Source organism: Euprymna scolopes, chromosome 22 (assembly GCF_053919585.1).
Source record: "Euprymna scolopes isolate OS-2025 chromosome 22, ASM5391958v1, whole genome shotgun sequence".
Classification (NCBI taxonomy): domain Eukaryota; kingdom Metazoa; phylum Mollusca; class Cephalopoda; order Sepiida; family Sepiolidae; genus Euprymna; species Euprymna scolopes.
The window spans coordinates 111521778-111542444 of record NC_136503.1 but is presented as its reverse complement, the minus strand read 5'-3'; the positions used below and the strand labels follow the sequence as shown (position 1 = coordinate 111542444).

The window sequence follows — 20667 nt, the reverse complement described above, 5'->3', positions numbered from 1 at the left end:
ATCTCCAAACTTATTCTTTAATTATTTTTGGCTTTCTTCTTACAAAATGCCATATAGAGAGACACAACAAGAGCGATAGAGATATTTCAACAAAAGACTTGTCTGGATCATTTTGTATACTGACTTTGATCAAGTCTTCTAGAATATTCTAAGACGATTTTTAGTAACAGCAAACTTGCTGGCACCAAATGTTTTTTTAGTCAAACATTGGAAAGTGAAGAAAACAAAAATAAAGTATTCATTTTTTTTTGGGGGGGGGGGGGGTAGAAGACCCTATTTGCAAACATTTAAATTAAAAAAAAAAAAAGAATCAAATGAAATAAAATGTTGATGAGGATTAAACATTCAAAAGTATCAACAATAAAGCTTTGGTATATATATATATTTTTTTTATTTTTTTATTTTCACCCCAAACAAGGCACAGTGCCACTTTGAAGTAGGCGGCTACTATCGGGGACATAATTTGCGGGGGCATTATGAAGGGAGATGAGTAGCAAAATGTTTGTTTACATTACACTTGAAGCTCTGCATATCATTGCAGTTGGGAAAGCAGAATCCAGGAAGGGAGTTCCAAAGACTTGCAGTTCTGCGGAAGAAACTATTGGAGTAAAAGGCTTTCTTGCACCTAGGGATCTCTACTGTAAAGGGATGAGACTTCGTAGCTTGTTGGGTTAGTCGGGGGTAGTCACGTCAAGGCGGTACAAGTGCTTGCAGTTCGTCAGAGCATTCACCATTAAAGTATTTGTATAGAACAGGCAGAGGGATGCAACATTTCGTTTATGGGACAGAGGCTGAAGCCTAGATGACAGTTCAGGACCTATCAGGTTGGCGACTCTTTTTTGAACGCTGTCCAGGAGTGAGAGATAAGCAGCAAATGCACCAGCCCAAACGTGACAACAATACTCCATACATGGGCGAATGGTGGCCTTATAGAGGTACAGGATACTTTCAGGCGTAAGTAGTTTTCTAGCACGGTAGAGAAAGACCACCTTCTTTGCAGCAGCCTTGGCAATGCTCTCAATGTATCTATTCCAGTTCATATTCCCTATAAACGTTAGGCCGAGGAGTTTAAAAGATGTACTTTCAGGCAATGTGTTCTTGACCATTGCTATTGGTGGTAGAGAAGGTTTCTTGTAGTTATTGGAGGAAACAAGCTTAGTCTTGGCAGCATTGAATGTGACCATCCATTTTTTGCCCCCGTTCCACTGCAGATTGGAGGTCATCCTCTAGTGTTTCTGCCATTTCTTTAGATATGTGTTCATTTGTTTTCCCCTCATATCTGTTATAGAGAGTGGTGTCATCGGTAAATATACCCATTTCCAGAAGAATTTTATCAGGGAGGTCATTTATGAATATCAGGAATAATAAAGGTCCAAAGATAGACCCCTGAGGTACACCCGCATTTATATCATATTGTTTAGATGTACGACCGTCGAGGACAACTTGGATTTAACTTAAGAATTTAATTACATTATGTATTCTTCCAGTGACACCATATGATCTAATTTTTCTTAGAAGACCATTGTACCATACCTTGTCAAAAGCCTTAGATATATCAAGGGCTACCGCTCTACCCCCCCTGTTTTGTCCAGTGAATGGTATATATGTTCAGAGACTACAGTTATCTACTTTCGAACAGGCATATTTAATAAAGCTTGCCTGAGGATTCATCCTTTAAACTCCTCAGCTTGACATTCACAGGCAACATGCATTGGGACAAATACATTGAAGACATTGCCAAGGCTGCTGCAAAGAAGGTAGGCTCTCTACCATACTAGAAAATTACTCTATACCTCTACAAAGCCACTATTCACCAACGCACCTTTACATCTGAGCTGGTGCTTCTACCACTAGTCTCTCTCTCTTACACAGTCCAAAAAAGAGTCTCAAATTTAATAGGTTCCACGCTATCAGCCAAGCTTCAACCTCTGTCCCATCACCGCAATGTTGCATCTTTGTGCCTGTTTTACAAGTATTAATGGAATGTGCTCTGATGAACTCACAGCACTTGTTTCCCCCTTCGACATACATCCAACCAACCCAACAGTCAACAAAATCCCACCACTTCACTCTTGAGGTCCCTAGATGTTGGAGAGCCTTCTACTCTAATAGTTTCTTCCATCGGAGTGCCAGATTTTGTTCATTATTTGCTTCCCTGACTGTACTGACATGCAGAAGTTTAAATGTAATGTGAACAGATATCTCGCTACTCAACTCCCCACAATTGTTAGACATGATCCCAAACAGTAGCCTCTTATGACAAAGTGGCAATACGCCTTGTTTGGAGTGAAAGAGTAAAAAAAAAAAAAAAAAAGAACAGAGCACACTGTTTTGAGGGCAAGCTTTCACCTAGTGTTCTGAAATATGGAGACTAGGGTGGTATGTGAGCAAACCTATCCTTGAATTTGAATACAAACCTTCCAATCAATTGCTGGGTCACACTGCCTCGCCAGCTAGGTCACAATTTTACAGTCAACAAATGAGGAACAATTATTATTTTCAGACGTAAAACATCAATTAAACACAAGTCATTTTACAGCAGCGAATTATTGGAACTTTTATGAAAGGGTGCGTAGATGAGTGGAAAACTGAAATCGGAGAGGAGAGAACATGATTGCGGAAATAAATGAGATACTTAATGACGCAAGATGGGAAATGCCGCCAGCGTACATTAATTGACGGAGGAGAGGGGGTGCTCGTTTATTCTAGGGATCGGGTAAGTATTTTTTAAAGAGAGTCTCAAGTAGATCCCTAATTTAAAATGTGCCATACTTTATTCAAAAACTAGCTACATTTATCTGGTGTTGCCTGGATAAAGGGTCTTAGAGAAGAATAATTATAAGCTGATATAAAAAAAAAATGCATTTTAAGTAAAAAAAAAAAAAAAATACTATTATGTAATTATGTGTCACGTCGAAATAAACAAAAAAGATTTGCTAGAACTATTTCTGTTACAAAAAAAAAAAAACAGATATTAGCGATCTGCCATTTTATAATTTGAAATAGTAAAAGTGATGAGAAAACAAGGGAGATAAATCAATTTGTCTTACGTTTCTGAATTTTTTGAGATGAGGATTGATTATTCATATTATTTGGATTCTTCAAACTACTGTTCTCATCTGGAGTGTTATTTTCACAACGTTTCAGTCAATGTAACCTCCCACCTTCTTCAAGTGCATCTTGTAGAACTCAAGAATTTGGATGGAATTTCAAACAGAACCCTTTATTTACTTCACAAGAATAGCATGCTCTTGTTCTGTCAGCCATAACTGGATATAGGTCCTAAGCAACTGTATTTTACGGTCGCCCACACTGAGAATTGAACCTTCAACTTTTTACAACTGATTTTTCCAAGTACTCTAACCACTGCACCACAAGTCCTGTGAACAGTTTTAAGTACATATTTTAGAAGCCTGAAACCTATTTTATATCTAGTTGTAACTATGACTATTTATTACTAATTATATATATATATATATATATTATATATATATATATTAGCATTTCAGCCCGGTGTTGCCCGGGTGTTTTGAGGTGTATGCTGAGCAAAAAAAAAAAAAAAGAAAAAAAAAAAAAAAGCGGTCAATTTTTTTAACTTTGAACCCTATTATGACCCCTTAAAATTTATTGTTTAGGGCTCAAATAATGTTATTAAGTTAGATCCATGTCCAAGGAATCTATATCTAAAATTTCAGGTGTTTGGATCCAAAATTGTAGGAGGAGTTTGGTAGAGTTCTCAAAGGTCAAATCGTTGAACTTTGACCCCTTAATCGACAAATTTCTGCCCAAAAACCAATCACATCGATTTTCTCAAATCTCAGTACCCTGCATATCAAATTTCGAATCAGTAGGCTTAAAATTGACAGAGTTATTGCGTAGGGAAATGTACACAGACACACACACTTTCACTTTATATATATATATATATATATATATATAGAGAGAGAGAGAGAGAGAGAGAGAGAGAGAGAGAGAGAGAGAGAGAAAGAAAGAAAGAACAAGCTACATTTCTGGATTTAGATATAAAAACTGAGGATGGGATTTTTCTTTATAAAATATTTGATAAAAGAAACTCTTTCCCCTTTCAAATAGTTTGTATGCTGCATAAAGATATTACCTGCCCTGTTTTTATGTTTTATGGAACCATTATGTCAGTTTTTGAGAATAGCTCGCATTACTTTAAAATTAATAGATTTTATACCACCAGTTTCTAGCTTAGTAATAAGGATGATAAAACAAGGTGGGGATAAAGCTAAAATATTTAAACAGTTAAATAAAGCATTTGTTCGTAATCCTGATGCTTTTGAATCGTATAAAATTAACCAGAATATATTAATGAAGGAAATCCAAAACTATATTAGTAATGTATAAAATGTATTAAAAAAAAAATGTATATATTTATAAATATTTTTAACCTTTATATATATATTTAATTTTCAATAAATAAGAATGTAAATATACAAAATACTAATCATAGTGGGGGTGATAAATAGTCAAATAGATTAATCCTAATCTTATAAATACAAGTCTGGTAAATTAAAAATATATCCATTTTGAATTTGGAAACAGATGAATCTCACAGGTAAGAAATTCATTTTTATAACAAATAGGTTAGCTAAATTGATTAAGAATAGGAAACTAGATCTAATATTTGTAACATCTCTTCTTCTTAAGATTAAGGGAGGTGGTGTTTGATCAACACTGCTGGGGAGCCATGATGTAATATACTGTTTTGTTTTTAAATCCCCCGAAACAGTGTTTCATGGTAAACAACTGATGATCCCTTAAATTATATTAGTACTATAATAAATTCGAGAGAGCAAGTTGATGCAGTGATTGCAGGTTATTTAATGACTTACTGACTAAATAGTTTTCTAACGAACAAAAATATACATATATATTTTTTTTTTGTATAGTTTTAAAGGTTAAAAAACTTCCAAGAGGGAATTACATCTGAAGTCTAAAGAGCAAAGTTTATTTTAATGCATTAGTAACTTAAAAGAAAACAATGCTCATTGTACTGTAGATATATGATAAACTCAATAGGTATAGATATCCTACAGCTATTTTAATATTGAGTAAAACGATTCACAGTATTTTAAAGTAATACAAACGATAAATAATTATTCTAATTAGAAGACAAAATATAACAGCATACCAAAAGATAGACTGACTCAAATTGAAACAGATTTTATAATGGAGATAAAAAAAGAATATCAGCCTTACTCACGACTAAAATGCTACTTTTGTTTTGGTGCCTTTGAAAATCTACCGTAATGCAGTTTTATTCATTAAAATTAAAAATAAAAGGTGGTATTAATCATCAACTACCATATGCAATTAGGTATTAACAAAAATAAGAAGGTATTATTTATGCTGCACCATATATATATATATATATATATATATATATATATATATATATATCGAGTAAAACGATTCATAATTTTGAATTAAAAATCAGTTTCAAAAGGAAAAAAACAAACAAAGTTAACTAGATTGTACGATCCTTTCAGAAACAATGTTCAGTTTATTTAAATTAACAATAAATACTGACAATAATTTGACAAAAGTTTTGTCTTTTAAAAACAAAGTCTCCTCATCAGCAAAAAGAAGGGAGGGGGGTGCAGTCAAAGACACCAAAATAAAACTAGCATTTTAGTCGTGAGTAAGGCAGATATTCCTTATTTATCTCCATTATAAAATCTGTTTCAATTTGAGTCAATCTATCTTTTGGCATGCTGTTATATTTTGTATAGGTCCTAAGCAATTGTATTTCTCAGTGGCCCACACTGAGAATTGAACCTTCAACCGTTTACAATTGATTTTTCCAAGTACGCTATGTGAAAAATTTCCCCCACTCTTTATCTGTGCCTAAATCAAAACGTGGATTCCATGAACAAAGTTTCTTTCTTAGAACTGCACGCCTATGGAACTCTGTTGCGTCTGCCTGCTTCCCACCTGACTACAACTTGGATGTCTTCAAGTCCAACGTTAACAAATTCCTAATGAACCGCCCCCTTAAGTAAACACTTCATCAAATCTCCACACTAACGTACTGTACTTGCAATAACCCTTATCCCTGAGTGGCTTCCGGGCCTTGATAAGTGGTAACTACCATGTAAAAAAAAAAAAAAGTACGCTAACCATTGCATCACAAGTCCTTGTGAACAGTTTTAGTATATATTTTAAAAGCTTTAAGCCTATTTTATTTCTAGTTGTAACTATCACTATTTATTACTAATTATTATTACTGTATATATGTGTGTGTGTGTGTGTGTGTATGTGTGTGCCGAAAGGGAAAGTATTTCTTTCGAAACTTTGCGGATTAAGGACAATCCATTTTATTTGTTTCTTTCTGAAAAATAAATGTTATTTAACATATTTTATTAAATTCTTGTACTTATATATAGTATTGTTTACTTATATATATTATTGTTTACTTATTTATAATGAACAGTTTGATGCTTCTTTGAGCCGACTTACTCTCCACTGTTCTATAATTTTTACTTTGTCCCATATTGGTAGATGGTTTCCCTTTTCCTTCAAGATATAATCAGCTATACCCGATTTTTCAATCTCTCCACGTATTACGGCTTTTTGATATTCTTCTAACCTTACTTTTAGTGGATGACATGTTTCACTTTGGTACAGTTTTCCACATTTACATGGAATTTCATATACACAGTTCTTAGTCATGATTTTTTCCGTAGGGGGCTTGACTCTCACAAGCTGTTTCCGGATAACTGAATCACTCCTAAATACGGTCCTCAGGTCATACAGATTACATATTCGTTGAAGTTTTTCAGACAAGCCCTTCATGTATAGTATACAAACTAGGGTGAGTTTCCAGTTTTGGTATCTGGTCCAAATTTCTTTTTCTTCTAATATATAAAAGGCAAAATGTGTGTGTGTGTTTGTATATGTGTCTTTGTATGTCTTGCAAAAACTTTTAACATACACGACGGATCTTCACAAGATCGGTATCATTTTGAAGTTCAATCCTTCAGATGACAAATATTGAAAAATTGGCCAAAAACATTCATTCCTTCACCCTCAACTGGGCAGTTTTGTACAAGGAGGGGTCAGTTTTTTTTTATAAACATTTTTGTAAGTTATCGTCTCCGTTGGATTGACTACACTTAATTTCAACGCTCTCGACTTCTGCTTGTGTCATGAATGCATCGACCAAGATGTTATGTGTTTTTTTTTCCTCCTTTGTGTTACGGGTGTGAGCATGTCTACCTACTATTATGAATGCATGAAACTTACACGGAAGGAGAAACAGGACTATACGACTTTTGCGTCTATAGTTAATAAGCACTGTGACGATTTCAAGTTGTCGTCACTAACAGCAGACAAGTTCAAATGCCTAATATTCGCACAAGGTTTGATAGCCACAAAAGACGCTGATATAAGACGTTGTGCTCTAAATGAAGTGGAATTAGACCCTGATTTGATGCATCAGAAACTGGTTGAAGATAATCAGCAGTTTGTGGCAATGAAGCAAGATTCCCGAAACATAGAGGAAGCAGGTATCGCTCACATTAAAAAGATACGCTTCAAAAATAAAGGACGCCTGCCTGCCTGCCAGCAATTAGCAACCAAGAGGCAAAAAGAACCTTTTACAAAATTATCAGGATAGACAAAATTCTAGAACCCCTTGTAGCAAATGTGGAGGACCTCATGGGTACAATGCATGTCAGTACCAAACGAAAATAACATGTGACCTATGCAAGCGAGCAGGGCACAAGGCCTCATATTGCAGAGCAAAAGTATCAAAACAGAGCTACGTAAAAACTGCAAAAATGGACCCTTCACCAACAGAGAACATAAAGAAATATGTTATGGTGAAAATCAGAAATAAAGAAGTGAAACTGTAGCTCGATTCAGGGTCGGATTTATCAATTATAAATTTTTACACATGGAAGAGAATAGGAAAGCCCATGATGACAAAGACAAATAAAGTCGCAAGATCGGTAACTGGTGAAAAAAGAAATTTTGAGGGTAAGGTAGTTATTAATGTGTCATTAAAAAGAACAACAAAAAAGCTGAAAGTGTTCATTCTAAGGAACGAAACAAACTTATTTGGGACTGATTGGATTCAGGAATTTGAATTATAGGTCTTGCCAATGAGTGATTTTTGTCACAAAGTCGAAAACCTAACGGCCGAAGCTGAAAAACTAAAAAGAGATCTCAAAAAATCTTTCCCAAGTGTTTTCTCTGAAAAGCTTGGATGCTGCATAAAAATAAAAGCTAAATTCGAATTGCTGGATGAAGCAAAACCAATATTCAAAAAACCTTAGCGCGTACCATTCGCTTTGAGGGAAAAAATTGAACAATAATTGGAAAGACTAGTTAACACTGGGATTTTGACCCCTATTAACTATAGTGAGTGAGCAGCCCCCACCATATATGTGAAAAAAAATCTAAAAAGATTAGAGTATGCGCAGATTTCTCTACCGGATTGAATGCAGCATCCAAGGACTATCACTATCTGCTACCAAACCCAGGCGAAATATTCGCTACATTAAATGGCGCAAAAATTTTTTCCAAATTAGATTTAAGTGAGGCGTACCTACAAATACCAGTAAATGTAGATAGCTCGAAACTTTTGTGTATCTCAATGCACAAAAGACTTTATAAATTCAATAGATTAGCATTTGGTATAAAAGTAGCGCCTGCAATTTTCTAACAGGTAATCGATACTTTGCTAAGCAGTTTGGATTTCGCAATAGACTATCTGGATGATATTCTTATGCGTGGTCAAAATGTTGAAGAACACAGAGATCATGTATTTCAAGTGTTTGAAAAGAATACGACTTTGCATTGAAGGAAGTAAAATGCGAATTTTTTTTGGAACAAATTAAATACCTAGGTAATATAATAGATAAGAGCAGGAGGAAACCCAATCCAGACAGGTCCACAGCTATAAAAGACATGGTAGAGCCTCATAATGTAACTACATTGCAGAGATTTATCAAAAGTTCATTAAGAACATGCATGAATTGCATGCGCAATTGAATGTACTATTAAAAAAGGACAAAAAATGGGACTGGACGCCTGAGTGCCAGGCAGCATTTAAGTTAAAAGATGTATAAATGTCAGATTTATTCCTGACTCATTTCAATCTGGAACAAAAGATTATTGTTGCAACAGACGCAAGTTTTAGATCAGGGCATGCATTCTACACAAAATGCCGGATTGGTCCACTAACCCGATCGCCCATGCATCAAGAACTTTACTGCCTGCTGAGAAGAATTACCCCCAAATCGAAAAGGAAGCACTGGGAATCATATTTGGGGTTACAAAATTCTACCGATTTTTACAGGGTTGTAAATTTAAATTACAAACTGACCATAACCCGATTATAATCATCTTTGGCTTTAAAAAGGTCTGCCAACTTACACAGCCAACAAACTGTAGAGATGAGAGACCATTCTCTAGAATTACGATTTCAGTATGGAATTTCTTACATCTGTGAAGTTAAGTCAAGCAGACGGATTGTCGCGATTAATCCCAAAATCAAGGGAACTGCTGGAAGACACAGTAATAGCATCACTAAAAGTGAAACGGACTATACACAAATACTGTGTAATACGATCAAGGAACTACCAGTAACTTTGGAAGATATAATAAGGGAGGCTGAAGAAGATAGTTTCATCAAAGAAATGAAACAAAAAATTTAATCAGATGAATCGACAGCAAAGTTTATTCTATATGCAATGAAGTACTGAGGTATTTCGATGTAAAAGTCCAACTACGGATTTTACAATCAATGCTCTTCATGAATTGTATGCTAGGTTTGGTGTGGTCGATTGTCTAGTGTCAAACAATGGCACACAATTCACTTCACCAGATTTTAAAAGCTTCTGCGAGAATTTCCAGGTTAACTACATAACGACACCAACCTATCATCCCTGATCGAATGGTCAGGCAGAGAGGTTTGTAGACACGCTGAAAAGAGTCCTGAAGAAGGCTAAAGGAACACCCTCAGAAAAGGCGCTACAGCAGTTTTTACAAGTTTACCAAATTATACCAAATGAAAATGCTCCATCATGGCAGAGTTAATGTTCGCAAGGAAAATTAGGCCAGTCTTTGAAAAACTTTTGCCAAAACAGGTAAAACTGCCAAATATTATAGTTCCGAAAAAGAGGTACTTACCTGGTGAAAAGGTATTTTTCCAAGTACACAAAAATAATAGCACAATGTGGGAACAAGGAAAGGTCCAGAAAAGGATCAGGTGGATGGTTTACATTATCGAAGGTCAAAGATTTACTCACAAGAAACATTTGAACCAAATTCGGAAACATATCACAGATGACGAAAGACAACCTCCTGCTGAACAAGAAGAGGTAATGGACAAGATATATGACACGTTTGACTTGATAACACCACAAGCAGCCGGATAACACCAGTCCTCCAGAAAAAGGAAAATGACTGACCCGATAGAGATCAACCCCAGGAAAAAGCTATATGATCATTCCAGGGGAATGGTTCGGGAGGGGGGGGACAAATCAGCTCTATTTGAGAACTAAGTGGAATTTACCAGTCCTATAAATACCACTGGTTTCAGAGTCTAGATGAAGACATTCATACCATGTTTAACCGCATGCTACGAGCACGTTCTTTTTATACCACTTAAGTGGCTCCTGTATTCTTTATGATAAATACATATCATATTTATACACTTTACACTACTTGTGGTTTCTTTTATTTGTGACCCCTAGCACGGGTCTACATAGCATATCAAGTTTTTGTTCATTATCATTTAGCATTTCAAGTTTTTGTTCATTATCAAGTATAATATCTGTTCAAGTATAGAAGTGTTGTTAACTAAAATCTTCCTAAATTGAAACACGGGACAGGAATGTTGATTAGTCAGGTGACGATGAATCCAGAAGGATTGGAATGTACCCAGACTTATAACAAATATGGCGATTACATCAGCTAGTTCCTGCCAGAAGTGAAGACCGTTATTCGGAAGTTGGAAAGGATCACGAAACAGAATTAATAGACAAAAACGTCTAATTTATTTAATGAAATATATGTGTGTGTGTTTTGACCATTTTTTCGTTTTGTTTTCTGTAGTAAAAATGTCCCCCAAAATCTAATTATAAAGAAAAAGATTTGTAATAAAATAAACATTCATCGGATTTACGACTTCCATGTTAAAAATTCTGCAAAAAACAAAGCCATAAAAGCCTTTATTTAATTGACAATTTGCAGATTGTGTTCTTTTTTATTTTATTTACTTTTTCAAAAGATTTATACGTTTTATTTTTTAATAGATTTATGTTTTATTTTTTAATAGATTTATATGTTTTATTTTTCAATAGATTTATACATTTTATTTTTTAATAGATTTATACATTTTATTTTTTAATAGATTTATACATTTTATTTTTTAATAGATTTATACATTTTATTTTTTAATAGATTTATACATTTTATTTTTCAATAGATTTATACATTTTATTTTTTAATAGATTTATACATTTTATTTTTTAATAGATTTATACATTTTATTTTTTAATAGATTTATACATTTTATTTTTTAATAGATTTATACATTTTATTTTTTAATAGATTTATACATTTTATTTTTTAATAGATTTATACATTTTATTTTTTAATAGATTTATACATTTTATTTTTTAATAGATTTATACATTTTATTTTTTAATAGATTTATACATTTTATTTTTTAATAGATTTATGTTTTATTTTTTAATAGATTTATACATTTTATTTTTTAATAGATTTATACATTTTATTTTTTAATAGATTTATACATTTTATTTTTTAATAGATTTATACATTTTATTTTTTAATAGATTTATACATTTTATTTTTTAATAGATTTATGTTTTATTTTTTAATAGATTTATACATTTTATTTTTTAATAGATTTATACATTTTATTTTTTAATAGATTTATGTTTTATTTTTTAATAGATTTATACATTTTATTTTTTAATAGATTTATACATTTTATTTTTTAATAGATTTATACATTTTATTTTTTAATAGATTTATGTTTTATTTTTTAATAGATTTATACATTTTATTTTTCAATAGATTTATACATTTTATTTTTTAATAGATTTATACATTTTATTTTTTAATAGATTTATACATTTTATTTTTTAATAGATTTATACATTTTATTTTTTAATAGATTTATACATTTTATTTTTCAATAGATTTATACATTTTATTTTTTAATAGATTTATACATTTTATTTTTTAATAGATTTATACATTTTATTTTTTAATAGATTTATACATTTTATTTTTTAATAGATTTATACATTTTATTTTTCAATAGATTTATACATTTTATTTTTTAATAGATGTATACATTTTATTTTTTAATAGATGTATACATTTTATTTTTTAATAGATGTATACATTTTATTTTTTAATAGATTTATACATTTTATGTTTTAATAGATTTATACATTTTATTTTTTAATAGATTTATACATTTTATTTTTTAATAGATTTATACATTTTATGTTTTAATAGATTTATACATTTTATTTTTTAATAGATGTATACATTTTATTTTTTAATAGATTTATACATTTTATGTTTTAATAGATTTATACATTTTATTTTTTAATAGATTTATACATTTTATTTTTTCTACATTCCTAACATAAACACAACGAATATAAATCTTCTTCTATAAGTATAAAAGCGAAAATGTATGTATGTATGTATGTATGTATGTATGTGTGTTCGCTTTTTCTGTATGTCTACAAAAGGCTTTTTTCAGAGAAGAAACTTTTAAAACTTTTTATATCACATATAAATCGTAATATCTCACAGTTAACAACGAAGCTCGCCTGTCTATTTAATTTGCTCGATTTTAGGAAGATAAATATTCAACATTTGTCGCTCGCCGCATGTGGGTTAGTCTTTTTCCTATAACATCTTGGGAAAATACTATCCCGCAGTCAAACTTGACCTCATTAACTCATTAAAACGGGCACCTGCCAAATCCAAGTAATTAAATAAATTCAAACATGTTTCCGTTAGCATCTCGCGGTGGGGCAATGGTTAACATCGCACGTTTTTTTTTCACACTTTAATTTACAACTTTGCCTCAACGGTTCGGGTTCGATCCTCATACTTTTTTTTTTAACACCCCCACCCCCGGAGTTTCCACACACACCTCCAAACACCCGGGCAAAGCCGGGTACCCCTCGCTAGTCTAATATATAAAAGGCAAAATGTGTGTGTATGTGTATGTGTGGGTGTGTGTGTGTGTGTTTGTCTTGCAAAAACTTACAACACACGTGACGGATCCTCACAAGATCGGTATCATTTTGAAGCTCGATCCTTTGGACAACAAATATCGGAAAATTGGCCAAAAACATTAATTCCTTCACCTTCAACTGGGCAGTTTTTTACAAGGAGGGGGTCGTTTTTTTCGTCAACATTTTCACAAATTATTGTCTCTGTTGGATTACTACACTTAATTTCAACGCTCTTGACTTCTGCCATGAATGCATCAACCAAGACATTATGTGTTTTGTTTTTTTTTCCTCCTTTGCGTTACGGGTTCGAGCCTGTCCGTCTACTAACACTTTTTTTTTTAACAAGACTGCCTACTATTGTTTTGATCGCCCCCCCCTCCTCCCGCTACTACCACTTTTTTTAATACTTCTCTCCACCCGGACTTCCTACTCTTATTTTAAACCCCTCCACACACACACACACACACACACCTCTCCACACCCGGCCAACGCCAGGTACCCTCGCTAGTAAAAAATAAAGAAATAAAAAGGTACTTCATCAGTTTATGGACCGTGCTAAAATAACGACTTTATTATGGAAAAGTAACGTTACTCTGTGCTTTTGCCTAACAATTTAATAAACAAAAAATATAAAAATTGAATTTAAAATCCTTTCTTAACTATTTTTGGTGTTTCTACACTATTGGGATGAGATTTCAGAAATTGTAATATTAAATTTCACATGAAAACACAGCATCTGCGTATTCCCCATATTTTTTGCGATGATTATATCCAAAAATTACAAAAATCGATAAGGTAGAAATTTTTTTATTAAAGAAAATAGAATTTGAAGAACACGATTGTGTAGGCTAGGTACGGACAAAAATGAACGAATAAAGTGCATAGTTTTGAAAGCCGATTTATAATTTTTTTGTAGATTTCCGACTACTTTTTGATTGTATTTGAAAGATTAAAGACTAAACTTAATTTCCAAAAGGAAAAAAATGTAAAAAAAAAAATAGTTATGAAAAATGTTTTCACGGTGAGCTAACCAATTCAGCTAAATTTTGAAGTTAAATAAATTCATTGTAAAAATCCTTTAAAAGATAAATATTAGTTTTCTGGATCTATTTCAAACATAATTAGTAAAGTCCTAAGATATTGAATCAAATGAAAAAAAAACACCTTGTTTGTACAAAAAATAGCTTAATTAGCTGAAAAAGCGAGGGATTCTGCTCTTCGCAAAATTGCAACAAACAGAAGTTTTGTAAACATGGATTATACGGAAGCCCAAAATTTCAACCAGTCAAAAGACTGTTTGAAAATGACGTCATGTAATTAAAAGTAGGTAGCTGGTGCTAGTTTTCTTTTTTTTTCCCCCAGATGTTCATCTGTACATTCCTATCCTGAACGTTTGTATCATTTTTACTATTGTTTAATTTAATTCTTTTCCTATGTTCCTATTTTTAAATTAAATTTTTTTTCAATTATTGTTCAAGATTATATAAAAATTATGTTACGCCAAAAGTGTCACATTCATGCAAGCAAGGAAAATATTAAAACCTTACATATAAATTGATGCGAAACCTGTAATTTAAAAAAAATAAAAGAAATATTTTTTGCTATTATAATTTTTTTTGTGTGAAAATATTAAATAAACAATGCTTAATTAATTAATAATATCGGTAGTTCGAGAAATTCATTTTTCTTCGAGTTATATCGAATTCATAGGGGATTTTTTGTAATGTTCCTCTAAAAATTAAATAATTTTTTTTTTGTTATAATTTACGATGCTTTTTTTTTCATAAAAAAAGCAAAAATAAATTCATCATTTTTTTTAATACAGAAAACCATAACTTTAGTAAAAGTATTTATCGGCGATAGGAAAGTGTCAATATTGTTTGCATCTTTGTTGATAAAATGTCAATATTCGTTATTCCTTGTGGTGTTATTGTTGACAATATCGAAGGATAAAAGCTTGTTTTTCAATAAGAAATGTCTAATGTTATCAACTTAGCAGATTTGTCCTCTGCTTGTTATGAAAATTTTGTTCCTCTCACGTTTAGATGGGGCGTTTATTCAATTATGCTTCACGGCTTTGTTGATCCTTCATGGTACATATTTGTCGTCTGCCAGTCAGTGATATCGAAACTTTGTCTGCAACCATTTCTTCCCTTGGGCAAGCTATAAGGCCTCCTAGTGTACGTAGTAGCATCCTCAAAGATTTGTTGATCCTTGTACTGTATTGTAGCCCTCGCAAAGGAGGCTCGGGATTTGACCAGTGGTCTGGTGTGGAAGTCAGAATTGGCCAGTGGTAGACCGGCAAAGTTGTATTTCTCATCTCTTGGTGTTAGTCAAGACCAGTGGCCAGGGTTAAAGTTGGTTGCTCTCCTTGAGTCTTTGAGTTGGGTTTTCAACTGACAAGGGTTCGTGCAGCGTGTGCCGGGCTCTATAGAGCCAATCTCCATCGATCAGCTTGGCTCCTCTCTATTTAAACATAAATGTAGCAGGTGCCTGGCTCTCACGGCAAGTCTTTTCTGATTGGTCAAAGTTGGATTTTGACAGCCAATCGAAGTGCTGGAAATTAACCAATCAGAGTTGAGTATTTTGGTATTTTGTAAAAATTTGTAAATATTGTTTTTTTTAGCTGCTGCTGCTATTATTTGTCATGGTTGGGGCTGTCCCTTCTAATTCCATAATGTATTTGTATTTGTATTTGTATACTGCTAATTTGTTGTTTGCTTTGCGAGAAAGCTTCATAAATCGAAATGAGATCTCGCACTCAACTTGGTGGCTGGTTACTTTTAATGCATCTAAAACCAAGCTCCTATCTTTACATCATCAATGCTCTGATCCTCATCTAGCATCAATTGAAATGGATAGCTCTCGTCTTGGGGAGGCTCCATGTTTTGACAAGTTTCTGGGTTTGACCTTTACTCCTGATTTGAAATGGAACACGTACATCAAGTCTGTTACCCAGGTCGCTGGGAAAATGGTGGGATCCTTCTACCGCTCGAGAAGATATCTCACTACTGATGCAATTCTCTATCTGTATAAAAGCCAAGTACATCCAAGGATAGAGTACTGCTGCCACGTCTGGGCTGGAGCTGCTAAAAACAGCCTATCCTGCCTTGACAGAGTACAAAATAGACTCCGTACCCTAGTGGGGGATGCCCTTTTCTCTTCCCTGCAACCTCTCTCCCACAGAAGAGACATTCCAAGCCTGTCTTTGTTTTATCGCTATTTCCGTGGCAAGTGCCTGTCCGAGCTCCAATCTCTGGTCCCTCCTCACCAATCTTTCACAAAAAACACCCGTCTAGCTGAAACCACTGTCAATAATTTTCCCCACTCAAAACGTAGATTCCATGAACAAAGCTTCTTTGTTAGAACTGCATGCCTGTGGAACTCTCTTCCGTTTGCCTGTTTCCCACCTGAATACAACTTGAATGTCTTCAAGTCCAACATAAATAAATTCCTGGTGAATCACCCCCTTAGGTAAGACATGTTATCAAATCTCCAATACTGACGATTACTACGATACTGTCCCATTGATTACTGTACACGCAATAACCCTTATCCCCAAGTGGCTTCCGGCCCTTGATAAGTGGTGACCTCCATGTAAAAAAAACCCAAAAAAACTTTGTAACTGGAGGAAGCTTCACATGCCTCCCCACAGTGACTTAGTCCACAATACATTGTAGTCTACATTGCACTGCAGAGAACTTACTGTTGATTTTATAAGATTATTTTTGTATTATTTTGAATTAAATGTAAAAGTTAAGTATCATAGTTTAATTGTACACAGGGCCTTTCTGCTTGTGTGGAGAATCCAAAATCAAAATGCGTAAATTTGTTTGTACATACATTGTCTGTGCATACACTATCCTGGATAAAAACTAATAATTATATTTTGGACTAATCAGAGAACTTTCTGAATTTATTCTAAATGGTTCTTCTGGGAACCACCTAAATCCTTTAAAAAGCCAGATTTTTCTGTGGAACCCAGTTGGCTCAAGTCTACGGATCGGTGTTGCTGGATGCCCCTCTGTTGGATGCTAATCTCATACAGATACAAACATTAGCAAACACACAGACACACACAGTTCACTGACTTATTATCGTCTGCCAATCTGTATAAACTTTATTGAAATATTTCGAATCTTCCTCACTGAACTACTTTTCTAATAGAAAAACAAATGAACATTGACTCTTATAAGCAACTTTCAATGAATTATAATTTATTTAAATGAGCAGAGAAGTTTTGAATACGATTTTTCGACGCCTGTAAAATACGGCTCTAATTAATCGATTAATACTTCTTCAATGTCCCAGCTAATGACCCCCTCCCTTGTTTTATTTACAAGAACTCTAAAACTATTCACGAACATTCTGTTTTTCCTATTGCTGTAAACTTTCATTTTAAACATATATAAAATATCTCTCGTGAATATATGCCTTTTAAACTCATTATTTTATTTTGTTTACATATAACATGTCTCTCGTATTCTCACATCTAATTATAAACACACACAAAATAAAAACTATAACATAAAACCAAAATTTTATTTTTTATTGTTCAATGCTTTTTACTTTTAAATTATAAAATAAAATCATTTTACAACTTCGTCTTGCATTATTTCTTTTTTATTTGTAAAACAAATTTAAATTAAATTTTAATCACATGATCACATTTTCAATAATCACATAAATGTAAACAAACTTCTGTTTACATTGAGCGAGATAGCGGTGTCAATTGAACGAGTGATTCAATGGTTCGAGGATACCTGTACAACTGAACGGCAAAGCTGCCATTTTTGGATATATAAATATTTTCGACATGTGTTACGTAAATACTGTTGTGTGTTGTTATTGCTTAAAACCACATATGGTTCTCCTGATCCTTTTGTCTCCCAATTTTTCGTCTGCAAAAATTTAACCATGTGATTACGGTGTAGCGACAATAAAATAAAACATTCATTCAAATGCCGCTTGTTATGGATTTAGCTAAATACGATATTAAAAATCATTTCATTGGTACTTATAGACATGTTACCAGGCTGGTGGGTGTTTTGTAATTATTCTGTACTTTCATCTAACAATTTAATAAATGAAAAAGATATCGTAAAACTTATATAATTTGGAGGGAGTGACTTAGCAAGTCATGTAAAATAAAGTGGTGCTTATGCACTTATGTTACCGTGCTATTTTTTAAAATAGTATTTTCAAGTTAAATTCAAGTTTTACAATATCTTTGTTTATTAAATTGTTAGGTGAAAGTATAGAATAGTTACAAAACACCCGCTAGTTCGGTAACATAAGTGCACACAACTGAAATTGGGTAGAAAAAACAAAACAAAACCAGTCCACTCGGCCCGCTGCTACGAATTCGGAATAGGAGCATATGAGCGAGAAAAAACGAAAGTAGAATCAGGGGGACATATGCTGCCTGCACTGCACTGCTGCAGGAGAACGTGTTGTCTCACTGAAGACTTATCTGCAAAGAGTTGCTTTTTGGAGTATAACCCCCAACCTCCCCATGTTAAGAACGGCTTTCGGAATAAACACCCTTTGCAGGTAAGTCTTCAGTGAGAAGCAAGCCATATTGAGGAACCTTTTTTGGTAAATTTTTACGACGTGCCCCAGCATAAACACTCCAACCTAACCTCTCCATGTTAAGAACGGCTTTCGGAATAAACATGGTACTCATGCACTTATTGATCCGTGCTGAAATAATAACGATTATTTAAAAAGCCATTCTTAACATGGGGAGGGGAGGGTGTTTTGTACCTTCTGTACTTTAACCTTACAATTGAATAAAAAACATCAAAACTTTAATTAAACTTGGAAATACGATTTTAAAAAAATAGCGCGGTCAGTAAGTGCATTAACACCATAAACACTACCCAACCTCGAAAACCGTTCTTAACATGGGGAGGTTGGAGAGGGGGGTATTCCGAAAGGCGTTCTTAACATAGGGTGGTTGGAGGTGTTACTACGCTCCAGCAGGTCGTAAAAAAATATCCCCCCCCTTTTTTTTTAATTATTAAAACGAAAGAAAAAAAATCAAGTTAAAGAAATACTTTCTCTATTTTGTCAATAAATGTGTAATTCATGAAAAAAACAAAACCAAAAAGTATATATTTACATCATTTGGTCGTCGGCGTCATTAATTGCGAATTCCAATAAGAGGTTCCTAGTAATAAACTCGTCGATTTGAAAAATATAATCAATTCACAAATTATCATTAAAATTTATTTTTCCCATGACAAAAATTATTCATCGTTTTGAAATGATTCTGAAATTGGAATAAAGCGACTGAGTTTTTATATGGAATAAACGGTGAAAAGCAAAATTCTGTCCCGCATCTAAAAAGAGTCCGGAATTTGGATGATACTTCTTTACAATAACCCCGTTATGAAATCAAAGTGACTTTTTTTTATGTTGTTTTTTAATATTCTAATTTTTAAATTTCAGTAGTTTTAGTGTATTCAGATAATAAAAATATTTTCTTTTTAATTCCAACTACTATTATGGGAGATGGGAGATATCGCTCCAGACAGGCATGTGGTCAAGTCAACTGATATCAGGAACTCTATATATATCGGATATGTGTGTGTGTGGGTGTGTGTGTGTATATATATATATATACACGTCAGGTCATGTCATATGCTACTGGTACCATGTAACCCAGTACTACCTGCCTCATGGTCGGGTCACTGGCGAATAAACTGGTTCTCCCACCAGACTTGTTTGGTGAGGAGGGTGGCTAGTCTCCCTGAAGGATTAAAAACAAGACCTTCCAAAGGGCGAATGAACCCTTTTTCGGGGTAACGGCCAACTAGCACCATGTGTGTTTGTGTGTATGTATGTATGTGTTGGGGTCGAGAGGGCTCCTGTAAGCCTTGGTGAAGGCAACCTTTCTAGGAGAAGCAAATCTCTGATTTAAAAAACCATAAAGCGGGAGACCAGTACCAGCATTAAGCTGGGTGGCAGTTTAACTTGTTGCTGGCTATCTTGCTCTTGCTTGTTACTCGATCTCAACATTTTTAACTGAGAGAGAGACTTAGCTGCCGTACAAAGCTAAGACTCTGTAACATCATTTGTGTATAGATACTCCCTCATGCATTTGCCTATTAAAATGGTCCTGTGGCGATGGAAGTCATTTTTGAGCTCATGGACTTTAAGTGTCTGAGGGAGTGGTACTCGTTTGACAAGACGTTGCAATCATCATCATAGATTAGTGTTGGGACGATTAATCGGAATCAGAATCAGGAATAAAAAAAATCAGAACTTTTGGGTGTATCGAAATCGGAATCAGAAAAATTATAGTGTAATTTCCAATTCCAAACTGGTTCTTTAAAATTTTTCAATGAAAAATGAAACAAGCTCAAATTGTTTTTTTTTTTTTTTTTTTCAATTA

General features: G+C 33.4%; 1 protein-coding gene across 1 annotated transcript in view; it reads right to left on the bottom strand.

Moving 5' to 3' along the window:
* Window positions 1–19595, bottom strand: part of LOC145243647 (divergent protein kinase domain 2A-like) — a 48765-nt gene extending 29170 nt beyond the window's left edge. Inside the window, exon 1 of the mRNA XM_080106688.1 lies at window positions 19393–19595. The gene's annotated coding sequence lies outside the window, so the exon portion shown is untranslated. The remainder of the gene's footprint in view (window positions 1–19392) is intronic.
* Window positions 19596–20667: the final 1072 nt, after the last annotated feature.